Source organism: Aotus nancymaae, unplaced genomic scaffold, assembly GCF_030222135.1.
Source record: "Aotus nancymaae isolate 86718 unplaced genomic scaffold, 86718_ANA_hifiasm-v0.15.2.pri h1tg000059l, whole genome shotgun sequence".
Taxonomy (NCBI): Eukaryota; Metazoa; Chordata; class Mammalia; order Primates; family Aotidae; genus Aotus; species Aotus nancymaae.
The window spans coordinates 56110949-56126482 of record NW_026988473.1 but is presented as its reverse complement, the minus strand read 5'-3'; the positions used below and the strand labels follow the sequence as shown (position 1 = coordinate 56126482).

The window sequence follows — 15534 nt, the reverse complement described above, 5'->3', positions numbered from 1 at the left end:
CTCATTCTGTCTTTCACATCTTATTCTTTCATAATTTCCATTTCTATCTTTCTGTTAACTTCTGGGTAATTTCCTTATATCTGTCTTCTAGTATCCTAGTTTACTCTTCAGCTAGGTCTAATTTGCTTTCTGAATTCTTATTTTCATTAGCTAACTTTTTCACTTATTAGGAGTGCTCTTTGGTTCATTTTCAAATCTGCTTGTTTTTCATGATCTTGTTTTTGTCTCATGTTTTCAATTTTGTGTCTATAATAATTTTAAAGAAAACTGAGTTTTGTGGTTTCCAATGTCTTGTAAAAAATAAAACAAAACAGAAGAAGTTGAGTTTTGGCAGATGTCTGCACCTGCAAAACGCAGCCATAGTCGAAATACGGAGCATTTTCTCTCATCCCCAGAAGATTTCTCATGCTTCTTTACAGTTCATTTTTCCTTTCACCCTGGTCCCAGGAACAACTGATTGGTTTTTTTTCACTACAGATTAATTTCAGCTTTCTAGAATTTTATTTTATTTTAAGATAGGATCTGTCTGGCTCTGTTGCCCAGACTGGAGTGCAGTTGCAGGATCTCGGCTCACTGCAACATCTGCCTCCTGGGCTCAAGCAATTCGCCCACCTTAGCCTCCCAAGTAGCTGGGACCACAAGTGCACACCACTATACCCGGCACATTTTTATATTTTTTGTAGAGACAGGGTTTTTCCGTGTTGCCCAGGCTGGTCTTGAACTCCTGGGCTCAAGCAATCCACCCACCTCGGCCTCCCAATGTGCTACTGCAACTACCTCACCCAGCCTGTTGTGAATTACTAGAAGATTTTTTTCCTACTGCCTTACTGGGTGAGCAAGGCAAGTTTTCTCTCTGGACAGATTTTTTTTCCTAGTCTGTTATCTTACTGAGTATAAACTTAAGAGTCTCAGCCTCTGGACAGGGATCTCAATGCCTTTTGTGGGCTCAAGATCTGTCTTCTGAACCTATGAGGGTGTTACAGATTCTTTATGCTGCTAGGACAGCATGTCATCAGCTCACTAATCCTGCTCACTAATTCTTTGTTTCTGGTTCCTGGGGATTTCTCTTACTTTCTTGTGAGCTCAGTTTATCTATATGTCAGTTCAGATCCAATCAGCAAAACAGAAACCACACAATAGAGTAAACTCCATAAAGGAAACTGGTTTAAATGCTTGATGGAGGGCTAAAAAAGCAAAAAGGATTATTAAAGTAACTTTGATATAATAACTGCATAAAGAATCCAGGACTGAAAACAAAGGGAGGAAGGTTGGGGTTACCAGAACCTAGAAATCTGGAGGGATCTGGAGGAGCTGCACCCAGATTCTCTGGGGAGAAGGTGTTGCCTGGTGCTGCTGGTTTCTCAAGCCCTCACAGGAAGAAACTAGAGGAGCTAGCTTCAGTTGAGCCTTACTTAGCTGATGCTGATGCCTCTGAGGGGCAGAAGGCTGGTTTTGGGAGTTTAGAAAGGAACTGGGAAGAACCAACTTCTGTTGTCAAGAAACACCAGGCTACAGGAAGGAGGAAGTCCCTTATAGCCTCCTCTTGTCTTCTGTTTTCCCTTTAACACCCGCTGTTGACAAGGAGCCAGTGAAATGGAGTTTAGTGGAGTCTAGCCCCCAGCATCACAAAGTGGAGCATAACAGGGTAGATGTGGAGCTGAGAGACAATACCTTAATAACTGGCACAGTCTGAAAGGATGCTTATTATATATATTTTTTTCTTTTTTCTTTTCTTTTTTTTTTTAAAGATGGGGTTTCACTATGTTGGCCAGGCTGGTCTCGAACTCCTGACCTCAAGTGATCCACCCACCTCAGCCTCCCAAGTGCTGGGATTACAGGCGTGAGCCACCATGCCCAGCTCTATTATATTTTTTTCTAAGCACTTCCAGGCATATTTAGTAGGAAGGTATTCAGGTTATCTGGTCTGTTTTTTGTATTGTTTACATTTTGAGACAGGGTCTCGCTCTGTCACTCAGGCTGGAATTCAGTGGCATCATCATAGCTCACTGCAGCCTCGATCTCCTGGACTCAAGCTGTCCTCCCACTTCAGCTTCCGGAGTAGCTTGAACTACAGGTGCACACCACTGTGACTGGCAACTCTTTGTATTTTTAGTAGAGACGAAGTCTTGCTATGTTGCCCAGGCTGATCTCAAACTCTGGAGCTCAAGCAATTCTCCTGCCTTGGCCTCTCAAAATGCTGGTATTAAAAGCATTTGCCATCACACCCAGCCTGGTCTATTGTGTCAACAGTTAGTAATAGCAATAGGTAACTTTTTATTTTCCCAGCATATACTGTGAACTAGGCACTTTTCTTTTTTTTTTTTGAGACGGAGTTTCGCTCTTGTTACCAGGCTGGAGTGCAATGGCGCGATCTTGGCTCACTGCAACCTCCACCTACTGGGTTCAAGCAATTCTCCTGCCTCAGCCTCCTGAGTAGCTGGGACTTCAGGCACACGCCACCATGCCCAGCTAATTTTTGTATTTTTAGTAGAGACAGGGTTTCACCATGTTGACCAGGATGGTCTCGATCTCTTGACCTCGTGATCCACCCGCCTCGGCCTCCCAAAATGCTGGGATTATAGGCGTGAGCCACCGTGCCCAGCCTGAACTAGGCACTTTTCTAAGCACTTTACAGAAACTACCTTTTGTTTGTTTGTTTGTTTTGAGATGGAGTCTCGCTCTGTTGCCCAGACTGGAGTACAGTGGCACAATCTTGGCTCACTGCAACCTCCGCCTCCCAGGTTCAAGTGATTCTTCTGTCTCAGCCTCCCAAGTAGCTGGGATTACAGGCATGCACCAATACCGCCCACATAATTTTTGTATTTTTAGTAGAGATGGGGGTTTCACCATATTGGTCAGTCTGGTCTTGAACTCCTGACCTCACATGATCTGCCCACCTGAGCCTCCCAAAGTTCTGAGATTACAGGCATGAGCCAGCACGGCTGGCTCCAGAAACTATTTCTTTTCTTTTTTTTTTTAGATGGAGTTTCGCTCTTGTTACCAGGCTGGAGTGCAATGGCGCGATCTTGGCTCACCGCAACCTCCACCTCCTGGGTTCAAGCAATTCTCCTGCCTCAGCCTCCTGAGTAGCTGGGACTTCAGGCACACGCCACCATGCCCAGCTAATTTTTGTATTTTTAGTAGAGACAGGGTTTCACCATGTTGACCAGGATGGTCTCGATCTCTTGACCTTGTGATCCACCCGCCTCGGCCTCCCAAAGTGCTGGGATTACAGGCGTGAGCCACCACGCCTGGCCGAAACTATTTCTTCAAGCTCTATGAGCTAAGTTCTATTATTACTATTCTCTTTTACAGAGAAGGCAACTGAGGCACAGATAGATTAAATAATCTCCTGAAAGCCACAAAGTTTATAAATTGTGGAGTTGATATCCTAATCCAAGCATTCTGGGTTCTACATCCCACATTTTGAACTTATACAACATGCTGAGATTTCTTCCCTATGGCAAACCAAAATCGATCTTCTTGTAACTTTTCACTCGTTAGTTCTGGTTTTGTATTCTTATAGTGGACTCATAAGTCTTTCTCCTCATCTGTGACAGCTGTGCGCATATTTGAAAAAAGTTTTCTTGTTCTCCCTTGGCTAAACGTGTGTAGTTCTTCCTCCACATTTGAAATTATATACTTCTAGACTCATCACCATGGTCATTGGCATTCTTCCTCTGCAGATTCTTTTTTTTTTTTTTTTTTTTTTTTTTGAGACGGAGTTTTGCTCTTAATACCCAGGCTGGAGTGCAATGGCGCGATCTCAGCTCACCGCAACCTCCGCCTCCTGGGTTCAGGCAATTCTCCTGCCTCAGCCTCCTGAGTAGCTGGGATTACAGGCACGCACCACTATGCCCAGCTAATTTTTTGTATTTTTAGTACAGACGGGGTTTCACCATGTTGACCAGGATGGTCTCGATCTCTTGACCTCGTGATCCACCCGCCTCGGCCTCCCAAAGTGCTGGGATTACAGGCGTGAGCCACCGCGCCCAGCCCCTCTGCAGATTCTTTAACTTTGCTCTTCAAAGATGGGGCATAGAGCCATCTTCTACTAATGCGACTTGAGACTGCATTGATGTTTTGGGTAGCTCTGTCAGATTCATGGTTTACTGAGCATGTACTTAATGGCCTCTCCTCTACGTCCCACTGTAGGCAACTTTTTTTTTTGGAGACAGGGTCTCACTCTGTCACCCAGACTGGAGTGCAGTGGCATGATTGAGCTCACTGCAGCCTTGATCTCCCAGACTCAAGTAATCCTCCCACCTCAGCCTCCTAAGTAGTTTGGACTACAGATGTGTGCCACCACACCCGGCTAATTTTTTTTTATTTTTAGTAGAGACAAGGTCTTGCTGTGTTGCTCAGTGTAGTCTTGAACACCTGAGCTCAAGCAGTCCTTCCACCTTGACCTCCCAAAGTGCTGGGGTTATAGGTGTGAGCCATTGTGCCTGGCCTAAAGCAGCCTTTTTATAGTAGTTTGACTTCTGTACCAGTCTCTACTGTTCTGTGATTGTTGGTTTTGTTCTCTTAGTCTAAATACAGGACTTTATACTTAATCCTGTTAACTTGTTTCTTATTTCTGGTAACATCAGACCTATTAAGATCTTTTTGCCTGATTAAATCTAAAAACATTTTGTTTTGTTTTGTTTTTGAGACGGAGTTTTGCTCTTGTTGCCCAGGCTGGAGTGCAGTGGTACTATCTCAGCTCACCACAACCTCTACCTCCCGGGTTCAAGTGATTCTCCTGCCTCAGCCTCCCAAGTAGCTGGTATCACAGGCGTGTGACATCACACCCGGATAATTTTGTATTTTTAGTAGAGATGGAGTTTCTCCATGTTGGTCAGGTCTCGAACTCCTGACCTCAGGTGATCCACCCACCTTGGCCTCCCAAACTGCTGGGATTACAGGCGTGAGCCACCACACCTGGCCATCAAAACATTGTATTTTCTATCATTCATAGTTTAATTCCAAAGCTTGACAAGCAGGCCTTCTAGGTTTTCATTCTATGTCTTTGGTAAAAAGGCTAAACCTGGTAGGTTTGAGAAGCAAATTCCATGTCACAGCACTATATGTTTTACTCCAGTTAATGGACGTTTTGAGGGAATAGTTTTGACTATCCCCCTGGCAAATTGAGGGAGGAGCTGTCTGGAAAGGCCAGTATCTTGGGTCTCATTGAGGGGAGGAGAGAACCAAGGTAAAGGGTTGGCCATTAGGTAGTCAGTCACCCTAATAAAGGGCCATTTGGCAGAAGTAAAATGATCTATCTGATGACTGTAGAAGGGAGAGAAGGCATCATTGCATAGCATGCTCCTGGGTTGAGGCTTCTCTTGGCGGCTGTGTTGCCTTCCCTTTTTGTCCTATTGAAGGGCCAGTTTCTTTGAAGTTTGCACAGGCAATGCCAGTGATTCAGCCCTGCAGATTTCTTCTGCCTTATTGCAGCTGAGGACTGGTTTGTCTGGTGAGGAGGAAAGACTGCATATATTTCAGAGACACTTGTTTTGCAAGTTGTCAAGTTTTTGGTACCCAGTGGCAAGGTGGATGCATGTGACCTCAGCACTTGGTCCTCTGAGGTCACATTGCATCCACCTTACCACTGGGTACCAGTGTGTTAGCAGCAGCTGCATTCTGCCCTGTGAGTGGACATTAGTTCAGTACCTGTACTTCTGTGATGGTCTCAATGAGGAGTGAGGTAATTGCCTTGATTTCCTGCTTTTCTAGATTTTCTGTGGTGTGACACTGTGAGTTTTGGAGAAACCTCTTTTCCTATTAACATTTGCCATAATTGCTCTCTATTTATCCTTCATTTTCTGAAACTTTTTGACTGTCAGATGTAATATCATGTTATTTAATCCCTATTTCAGCAAGTATTTCCTAAAAAATACTATTAACAGGAAAGTTAACATTGATTCAATACATCCAATATATAATACTTGTTCAGATTTCTCATATTTTCCCAATGATGTATTTTATTGACTTTTTACAAATTCAGGATTCATTGAAGGATCGTGTATGCATTTATGCACTTAGTTGTCATGGCTATCATGTCTTTAATCTGCTTTAACTTTGAATAGTTCCTTTTTAATCTGAACTGTTCAAAGTTCATAGCAGTGAACATTTTTGAAGGGTTTAGTTAGTAGAATGTCTCTTAATTGGATTTGTCTGATTGTTTCTTCTTGATTAGATTCAGGTTAGGCATTTTTGGTAGAAGAACTATATAGATTGATACAATAGTTTGATTGATGAGACTAACTAAAATACATAGAATCAGTATCTGATTTTGCAAGACAGTATATAATTTAGCAGTCATTTGTGTTGTCTAATCCATAAACCCTATAGGAATTTACAGAAGAAGGAATTCAGTAAGACTTGGAATAACTAGTTGGAATAACTTGGAATTACTTTGGCAGAAAGATGGGGTTTGGAAGATGGACAGAATTGGAGGCAGTTGGGATATGGTTAGATAAGCTGTGATTTGGGCTTCCCATCCTACTATTAGGTTGTGTATCATTACAAGTGACTTTGAGGGTTCTGTATCTTCCATGGTGTTTGTACTGCTAGAAGCCTAATAGTATAGAGCTCTTGTTTTGGCATCAGACAGGTCTAGGGACTGTGCCCAGCATTTTGCCAGCTGTCTAACCTTGGGGAAGTTTCCTTTGCAAGATAGAGTATTAATAACTATTTAAAAGGTTACCATGATGCTCACAGTGAAATACTACATAAGTATTTGAATTAAAATATTTGAATGCCTTTAGGAGGGTATAGTATTCTCTAGTTCTGCCATGTGCCCCACTAGATCACTCGTTTCTTTTTTTTTTGGATACAGGGTTTCGCTTGGTCACCCAGGCTGGAGTGCAGTGGCATGGTCTCAGCTCACTGCAACCTCCCAAGTAGCTTGGACTCAGGCGCACACCACCATACCTGGCTAATTTTTTGTATTTTTGTAGAGACGGGGTTTTACCCTGTTGCCCAGGCTGGTCTTGAACTCATAAGCTCAAGTGATCCACCCACCTTGGCCTCCCAAAGTTCTGGGATTACTGGTGTAAGCCACTGTGCCTGGCCTGAATCATTTGTTTCTGTTACCTGCCTGACCCCTGAAGATGTTTGAATTTACCACTCCTGGATAACTGAAGGCATGGAAATGAGAAAAGGCTTGGCTTATTCAGAGAGAAGTGGGAAGACTGACTTGATCAATTCAAAGTATATTCTGTAGAATAGTGGGAAATAAGGTTGAATAAATGACTTGAGGTCATACAGTGGAGGATTTGGGAAGTTAAGCCAAAGAATTTAGGTGTGATGCTTTAGGGAGAAGAAAACTGTGGAAGGTTTTTGAGCATGAGGGGAGACACTTGAAAATGAGAGTGGTGTGGAGCCTCCTGAGGAAGGAGCTTTCTGGCTTAGAGACTGAAATCCTAACAGGGCAGGGCCTTCACAGTGCTGACCAAGTGTGGGTGTGGCTTGGCAGTCTTGCCAAGAAATTCTGGAAGGCCAGAATTTCTGCCCCAGTGACTCTTCCTGCTCTGCCACTGACTCACCCCATTGACCTGGCCTGCATGGCTTCCCTTCTGCTTGCTGTCTTGCCCAGGATAATGTGAGGCTGAACCGACCAAGAGTGGGTGGGTTAGGGGAATGAATAAGCATTCCTGTCCCTTTGCCCCTTCCCTAGGTGGAAACTAATTCTAAACCAGACTGCCGGAGATCACCCTATTCTAGTGTGTGGAGGCTTCCACCAGGAGGTAAGTCAAAATAGTTCCTGCCTTCTGCTTTTTCATAGGTCAGCTTTGTCCTGAGCAGGATCTCTACTATTTACTTTTTCCCTGACCTAGGTTCCTCAAAGTGACCTTCTTTCAATTATTTGAAGCAAACAGGTTAGTGTAGGAGGAGAGCAGAGAGGTTTAATAAAGATATTTTTCCAACTGTGGGAGGGTAATGCCCAGAGGTTTTCATTGGCCCTTGCTCTGAGGTAGATTGTCCAGAACTCTTGTGAGCCAGACACTAAACTTTGGCCATTGAGGCCACTGCAGAGAAGTCCTGGTCTTTAAGCCATCATTACTCAGCTACTGGGTTTCAGAACCATTCTTGGTGTGCTTTAATGTCCCAAGTTACTTCTGTCCCTTTTGACCAAGGGGATGAAGGAAGTGAGAAGCAGGGCAGGAGGAGCTGTATGCATAAGTAGGCGTGGGTGCATTATGCTGGGAGTTAGGGTGTCTGGGTTTCTCCTCCTGACTGTTGCTAATCAGCTGTGTGACCAGGGACAAATTGCCTAACCTCAGTGGACTGAACTTTTCTCATATGTAAAAAGGGACAATTTGGATTATATGATCTTGAAGATTTCTTCCAGGGTCAAAATTTGCCATTACATAACATGTAATTAGAAAGTAATGTAATAGTTGAACACGTGACAGATATGTACATCTTGCCCCCTTGATTGTAATTATGGGACAATTACAATGTTTATAGGTTTGACCCCTTCCAAGTAATTGTGTTCTCAGCTTTTACATTTCCTTTGGTGATGGTGTCAGTGCTCAGAACATTTTTGACCTCTGAGCCAATCTTTTGAGTGTCCTCAGAGGCAGCAAATCTTCACACATGGCTTGGTAGATTCAATTTTTGGAAACAGCCAGAAGATGCTGTGAGCCAAAGAATCATACAAGGCAATACCTTTTTTGGTGAAGAATGAGGTATAACTGTAAAACAGTAACACCAGATTTTTCTGCGTGTGTCACATGGAGTAGATTTTAAAGGCAGTTCCCAAAGAAGTGTTTTGTTAGAAAAAGTAAATGGCTTCCTTTTTTTTTTTTTAAAGACGGAGTTTCACCATGTTGGTCAGGCTGGTCTTGAACTCCTGACCTCAGGTGATCCACCCACCTTGGCCTCCAAAGTGCTTGGATTACAGGCGTGAGCTACCACGCCCGGCCAGTAAATGACTTCCTAAGGAGAGTATTTTGATTGCAGTTTTCATTTGAATATAAGATTTGAAAATTAGAAATGTTTGTTGGAAAACAAGTCACTACCTTTACAGTGACTGTGCATATGCTTGTTTGTAGGTCAGAGTGACTAGATAGTGGAGAAAACCAGCCTTTCTTTTTTTAGACAGGGTCTTGCTCTGTCAACCAGGCTGGAGGGCAGTGGTGGGATCTCGGCTCACTGCAGCCTCTACCTTGTAGGTTCAAGCGATTCTCCTGACTCAGCCTCCCTGGTAGTTGTGATTACAGGCACATGCCTCCATGCCCAGCTAATTTTTTGTAGTAGAGACGGGGTTTCACCATGTTCGTCAGGCTGGTCTTGAACTCCTGACCTCAAGTGATCCACCCACCGTGGCTTCCCAATTAGAGGTGTAAGCCACCGTGCCCAAACAAAAATTGGTCTTTCTTCTGGTACTCCTCCCAAATCATAAGTATGTTGAGGACTGAAAAGAGTTGAAACATGTTGCTGTATAGGAAACTGCAGCTGAGGAGCCATTGCAGTCCCATCTCCAGAAGACCCACAGACAGAGTTGGAAGAGTTCTTCAGGCCATGGCAGCCACTGCCTGCCAGCACACCAAAGTAATCAAGATGAATCCCAGGTGGTGAGGCTGAAGCAGATGCTTTGATAGCTCCAGCCTTCCAGTCTTTTCTAGGGAGAAATGATGTATTAAATCACTATGTTGATTTTTGTTTTTGTTGTTGTTAGTAGTTGTGTTTGAAAAAAGGTAGGCAGGAAGATGGTGAGGAGGTCAAGCATAGAGGCTGTTATCTTGAATATATACAAATTAAACTGATTGTATTATGGTACCCTGTAATCTGTTCCTGGAAATGGTGGTCTTGAAAACTCAACAGTAAAATGAGGTGTTAGACAGCCTAGTCCAAAAATTCTGTCACTAAGTTACTGTATAATGATTTGCAATTCTTTCTTACTGTAAACATTGTTTTCCTCATTTTTATATTGAAAGAATTAAGAGATGCTAAAAATTCTAGATCTCAAAATCAGATAAGCTTAAGGAGGTTTGAGGTGGGGAAATACCTATTCTAAGCTGCTTGACTACTGGACTCAGGGTAGGAGTAGAATTTCCTTTTTACCTCCTAAATTATAGTGACTTTACTCTCTACTTACAGTCACAGCTGGGTGATCAAACATTTAGTAGCTGTTTAATGAGAAGCAGGCACTGGAAACTTGCTCCTGAAAAACAATCACGGGACATGTTGGTCCTGAGAGAAGTCATTCCTTGGTAGGACCTATTGTTTGAAGGAGTTGGGGGAGAATTTCATCAAAATGGACAGTGTGGATATTGTGATTGAGAGGATTGAGAGACTTTGTTTCCTGCTGTTATTAATTTCAAGCCTTTCTTTAAAGGGATTCTCCTAATGATTAGTGGGATTCATTTAGAGAAAAAACCCTGTGTAACCAGAATTAGAAGTTAATGCCCAAGAGCAGGGCCAGTTGTTGGAGGACCAAGTGGCCTAATCAGTTGCTTTTCCATACTTAGATCCTAGAGGTGATCCCAAAGAGAAAATAGGCTACTTTGTAGCCCAGATCTTCCAGCCTAGTGCCTAGCAAGCTCACTAAGAAGAGGAGGCGACCTGTAGAATCCACACCTCTTCATCTCCATATTTCTCTTCTTTTCCTGGGTGCCCTTTAGTTTTAATTAGGACTGTGTAAATGTAGTCAGCTTGCCAGTCCTCTTAAAGTGGCAGAACCTTGACATTTTCTGCTGGTCACTCATGCTACGTGTATGACTTGAAATTAGAGGGACTAGCCTCTTTGACAATTTGCCATCCCTGGCTGTGCCACTGAAAGAATTCAGATTAGGGCCAATTGGCTGTCATTTAGTCAGGCAGTATATTTAGTATCTACTGTGTGCAAGCAGTGTGCTGGAGAGGAAATGATTTTAAAATGGTTTCTGCCCTCTAGGAGTTTAGTAAAATGAAACAAAGTATTACAGTTGGCATCCACCCAGGGAGGATTAAAATTAAGTTTGTAGAAGAACAAGCAATATGGGAACACATAAAGGAAAGAACAATTGTTCCTGATTGTGGGGGCTATAAGGAGAGCTTCTGAAGGGAGAAGGCATTTGAGCCAGGTTGTAAAGGAGGAATAGGAGTTAAAGGAATAGGAATTCAGTAGGTTCAGGAGACAGGGCGTTTCATGGAGGTCACACCATGGGCAAAGGCATAGAGACTGGAAAATGCCTGGCATGTATGGGGAAAATGTGCCTGAGATAAAGGATAGTTTAGGGAATGAACTCGAGATGAGGCTGGGAAGGAAGTTTAAGGGTTGGATCTTAGAGAACCTTAAGTATCATGCTAAGAGATTTGGATTTTATTCTTCATGGAATTAGCTATTAAGTGTTTTTGATTTACAGACTAACATGACCCAATCTGTTATTTAGGTCTTGATCTATTCTAAAGTGTAAAGTCTTATAATTTAGGTTGAGAGAAGGTGGTGGTCCTGGTTCTTATAGTACAGTATAAAGTTTGTCAGGCATCTCACGTTTGGGGACTTGATTCCTCAGTTGCATTTACCGGAACAACTCCAAAAGCAAGAAGGCAGGAAGTGGTCAGAGCTGTGTCCCTTTAAACTGAGCTCACTACCCACCAAAGATGATTTTCTAAGCATATACATTATGAACAGTCTTTTTGCTAGTGGATTGCTTACTACTGATAATCCTTTTTGGGTAAAATTTCTCACAAGGAGTGGGCTTTTCATTATAGGGCAGAAACCAAAAACATTTTTTTGAGCCTGATTGAAAAATAGTATATACTCATTCAAGGACATGTGAAAAACACAAAGAAGTATAAGGAAGAAAATGAAAATCACTCATAATCCCATTATCTGAAGAAAACTACTGTTCTCATATTAGTGCATTTTCTTTCAGTATTTTGTGCTTGCGTATTTCTGGTTTTGCAGTTCCCAGATCATATATTACCTAAAATTTTATATTCTGCTTTTTCCCCCATTTACCCTTTTTTTCACTATATAAACTTATATATACGCTTCATAAATATTTGTAATGGCTGCATAATAGTCTATCATATAGAATTGTTATATGCTTTCAGGTTTTTAAAAAAATAATGGAATTTTTTTTCAAATCATTTTTGTAATAGATAAATAAGTCCCCAAATAAGTCTTTACCCTAATCCTTCTCTGCAGAAGTAACCATTATTTATTAATAGTTTTTTGTGTATCTTTACATGAACATGATTATGCATAAGTTTTTGTCTACATTTTTGGTTACTTATGATACATACCTACAAGTAGATTACTAGATTAAACAATATGAAACTAACTTTTTTCCTAATTGTATATGATGGTACTGCTTAGAAAACATGAAAAATAATGTGTTAAGGGAGAAAGTAAAAGGCACCCATAATTCCACAACTCAGAAATGAACATTATTTGGTATACTTCCTTACAAGTATACGTACACATACACAAACTCACAAGAATGTGGGGAGAGGGATAGATGTGTGTATGATATATCTATCTGCCTATAAATATTTGTATGTATAGTTTTTAAAATGGGGCCATACCATAATAGTTTTATCCTGCCCTTTTTTTTCTTTTCTTTTTTCTTTTTTTTTTGAGACAGGGTCTCACTCTGCCACCCAGGCTTGAGTCCAGTGGTGTGATCACAGCTCACTGCAGCCTCAACCTTCTGGGCTCAAGTGATCCTCCTACCTCAGTCTCCCAAGTAGCTGGGACTACAGGTGCATGCCACCATGCCTGGCTAATTTTTGTATTTTTTATTTTATTTTATTTTATTTTATTTAGAGAAAAAGGAGGAGGAGAGAGAAAGAAACGGCCAATTCTCACACTGAGTGAGAGAATACAGAAAGATGGAATCCAGGAGAGGAAAGCAGCTTCCACACCGAGTGGAAGGGAATAGAGAGAGATGGAGCTTAGGAGGGGAAGACAGGCTTCCACAAGAGAGTGTGGAAGGGTATCTCAGAGGGGAAATCCAGGAGAGAGAAAGACAGCTACCACGAAGGGAGTATTTGTGGAAGGGGATCCAAACATGGAGTCCCTAATTTTTGTATTTTTTGTAGAGACAGGATTTCACCATGTTGCCCAGGCTGGTCTTGAACTCCTGAGCTCAAGTGATCCACCTGCCTTCGCCTCCCAAAGTGCTGAGATTACAGGCATGTGTCACTTCACCCAGCCTATATCCTGCTTTTTAAATTTAACCTGTCTTGAGTATTTCCCCATGTCATTAAAATTATTTAAAACTTTTTTTTTTTTTCAGAGACAGGGTCTTGCTCTGTCACTCAGGCTGGAGTGCAATGGTATAGTTGCAATCCTAGCTCACTGCAGCCTTGACATCCTGGGCTCAAGTAATATTCCCGCTTTAGCTTCCCAAGTAACTAGGACTATAGGCACATGCCATCGTGCCCAGGTAATTTTTTTATTTGTTGTACACATGGAGTCTCCCTATGTCGCCTAGGCTGGTCTTGAACTCCTGGGCTTAAGCAATCCTCTCACCTCAGCCTTCCAAGTGCTGGGATTATAGGCGTGAGCCACTGTACCCAGCCATACTTATTTAAAATATTTTAAGTGACTGCATAAGATTTTGTCATATGTATGTTCATGTCGTAATTTAAGTTATTGTTAGATACTGTTTTTCTTCAGTTTTTCAGAATGGTAAATAATTCTATTAATGTCCATATATCTTTGTAGTTCAGATTATTTCCTAAACTTTTATTTCTGTGATTGGCATTATTTGATGAAATACCATGAGTTTTGTTTTTCTTTTCTTTTTTTTTTTTTTGAGACGGAGTTTCGCTCTTGTTACCCAGGCTGGAGTGCAATGACGCGATCTCGGCTCACCGCAACCTCCGCCTCCTGGGTTCAAGCAATTCTCCTGCCTCAGCCGCCCGAGTAGTTGGGACTACAGGCGTGTGCCACCATGCGCAGCTAAGTTTTGTATTTTTAGTAGAGACGGGTTTCACCTTGTTGACCAGGATGATCTCGATCTCTTGACCTCGTGATCCACCCGCCTCGGCCTCCCAAAGTGCTGGGATTACAGGCATAAGCCACCGCACCCGGCCCTGTTTTTCTTTTTAATTCTTTTCTTTTTTTTTTTTTGAGATGGAGTCTTGCTCTGTTGCCCAGGCTGGAATGCAATGGCGTGGTCTTGGCTCACTGCAACCTCTGCCTCTGAGGTTCAAGCAACTCTCCTGTCTCAGCCTCCCAAGTAGCTGGGATTACAGGAGCATGCCACCACATCTGGCTAATTTTTGTATTTTTAGTAGAGACAGGATTTCACTATGTTGGCCAGACTGGTCTTTAACTACTGACCTCATGATCTGCCTGCCTCGGCCTCCCAAAGTGCTGGGATTACAGGCATGAGCCACCTTGCCTGGCCTTTTTTTTTTTTTTGAGTGAGTTTTGCTCTGTCGCCCAGGCTGGAGTGCAGTGCTGCCGTCTTGGCTCACTGCAACTTCTGCCTCCTGGGTTCAAGTGATTCTCCTGCCTCAGCCTTCTGAGTAGCTGGGATTACAGGCACGCGCCACTACCCCCGGCTAATTTTTGTATCTTTAGTAGAGACAGGGTTTTACCAGGTTGGTCAGACTGGTCTCAAACTACTAACCTTGTGATCCACCCACCTTGGCCTCCCAAAGTGCTGGGATTGATTACAGGTGTGAGCCACCACACCCAACTTTTTTTTTTTTTTTTTGACACAGGATCTCACTCTGTTGCTCAGGCTGGAGTGCAGTGGTATGATCACAGCTTATTATACCTTCAACTTCCCAGGGTCAGGCTCAAGTAGCTGGGACTACTCAGGAGTCCCAGGTGTGGTGCACACCTGGCTAATTTTTAAATTTTTTTGTAGAGACAGGGTCTCACTGTGTTGCCTAGGCTGGTCTTGAACTTCTGGGCTCAAGCAATCCTACCTTGGCTTCCCAAAGTGCTGGGATGACAGGCTTCAACCACTGCACCCAGACAGCTTCTTCTTTTCTTTTTTTTTTTTTTTGAGTTTTGGTAAAATGTATGTAACAAAATTCACTATTTTAGGCTGGGCCTGTCATCATGCCTGTCATCTCAGCACCAGCACTTTGGGAGGCTAAGAAGAGAAGATTGCTGGTCTCGAACTCCTGGCCTCAAGAGATCCTCCTGCCTCGGCCTCTCAAAGTGCTGGGATTACAGGCATGAGCCATAATGCCCAGCCAAATATGAACATTTTTGTTCGTTTGTGTTTGTTTTGAGATAGAGTCTCACTCGGTCACCCAGGCTGGAGTACAGTGGCGTGATCACGGCTTACTGTGGCCTCAACCTTCTGGGGTTCAAATGATCTTCCCATGTCAGCCTCCCAAGTAGCTGGGACCACATGTGTACCACCATGCCTGACTAATTTTTTATTTTTTGTAGAGATGAGGTTTTACCATGTTGCCCAGGCCGGTCTTGAACTCCTGGGCTCAAGCAATCCTTCCTCCTCAGCTTCCCAAAGTGCTGGGATTTTGGGCATGTGCTACCAACACACCTGGCCTGAATATCAAGGTTGGTTTTTTTTCGTTTGTTTGTTTGTTTTGTTTTTTGAGATGGAGTTTCACTCTTGTTGC

At 42.7% G+C, this 15534-nt stretch overlaps 1 protein-coding gene across 2 annotated transcripts in view; it reads left to right on the top strand.

Moving 5' to 3' along the window:
* NUMA1 (nuclear mitotic apparatus protein 1) overlaps nucleotides 1-15534 on the top strand; it is a 77515-nt gene that overhangs the window by 2866 nt on the left and 59115 nt on the right. Inside the window, exon 1 of one of the 2 annotated variants that reach the window (XM_012456866.2) lies at nucleotides 7162-7733. The exons of the other annotated variant lie outside the window; for it this stretch is intronic. The gene's annotated coding sequence lies outside the window, so the exon portion shown is untranslated. Of the gene's footprint in view, nucleotides 1-7161; nucleotides 7734-15534 lie in introns of those variants that run through there. 2 annotated transcript variants of the gene reach the window in all.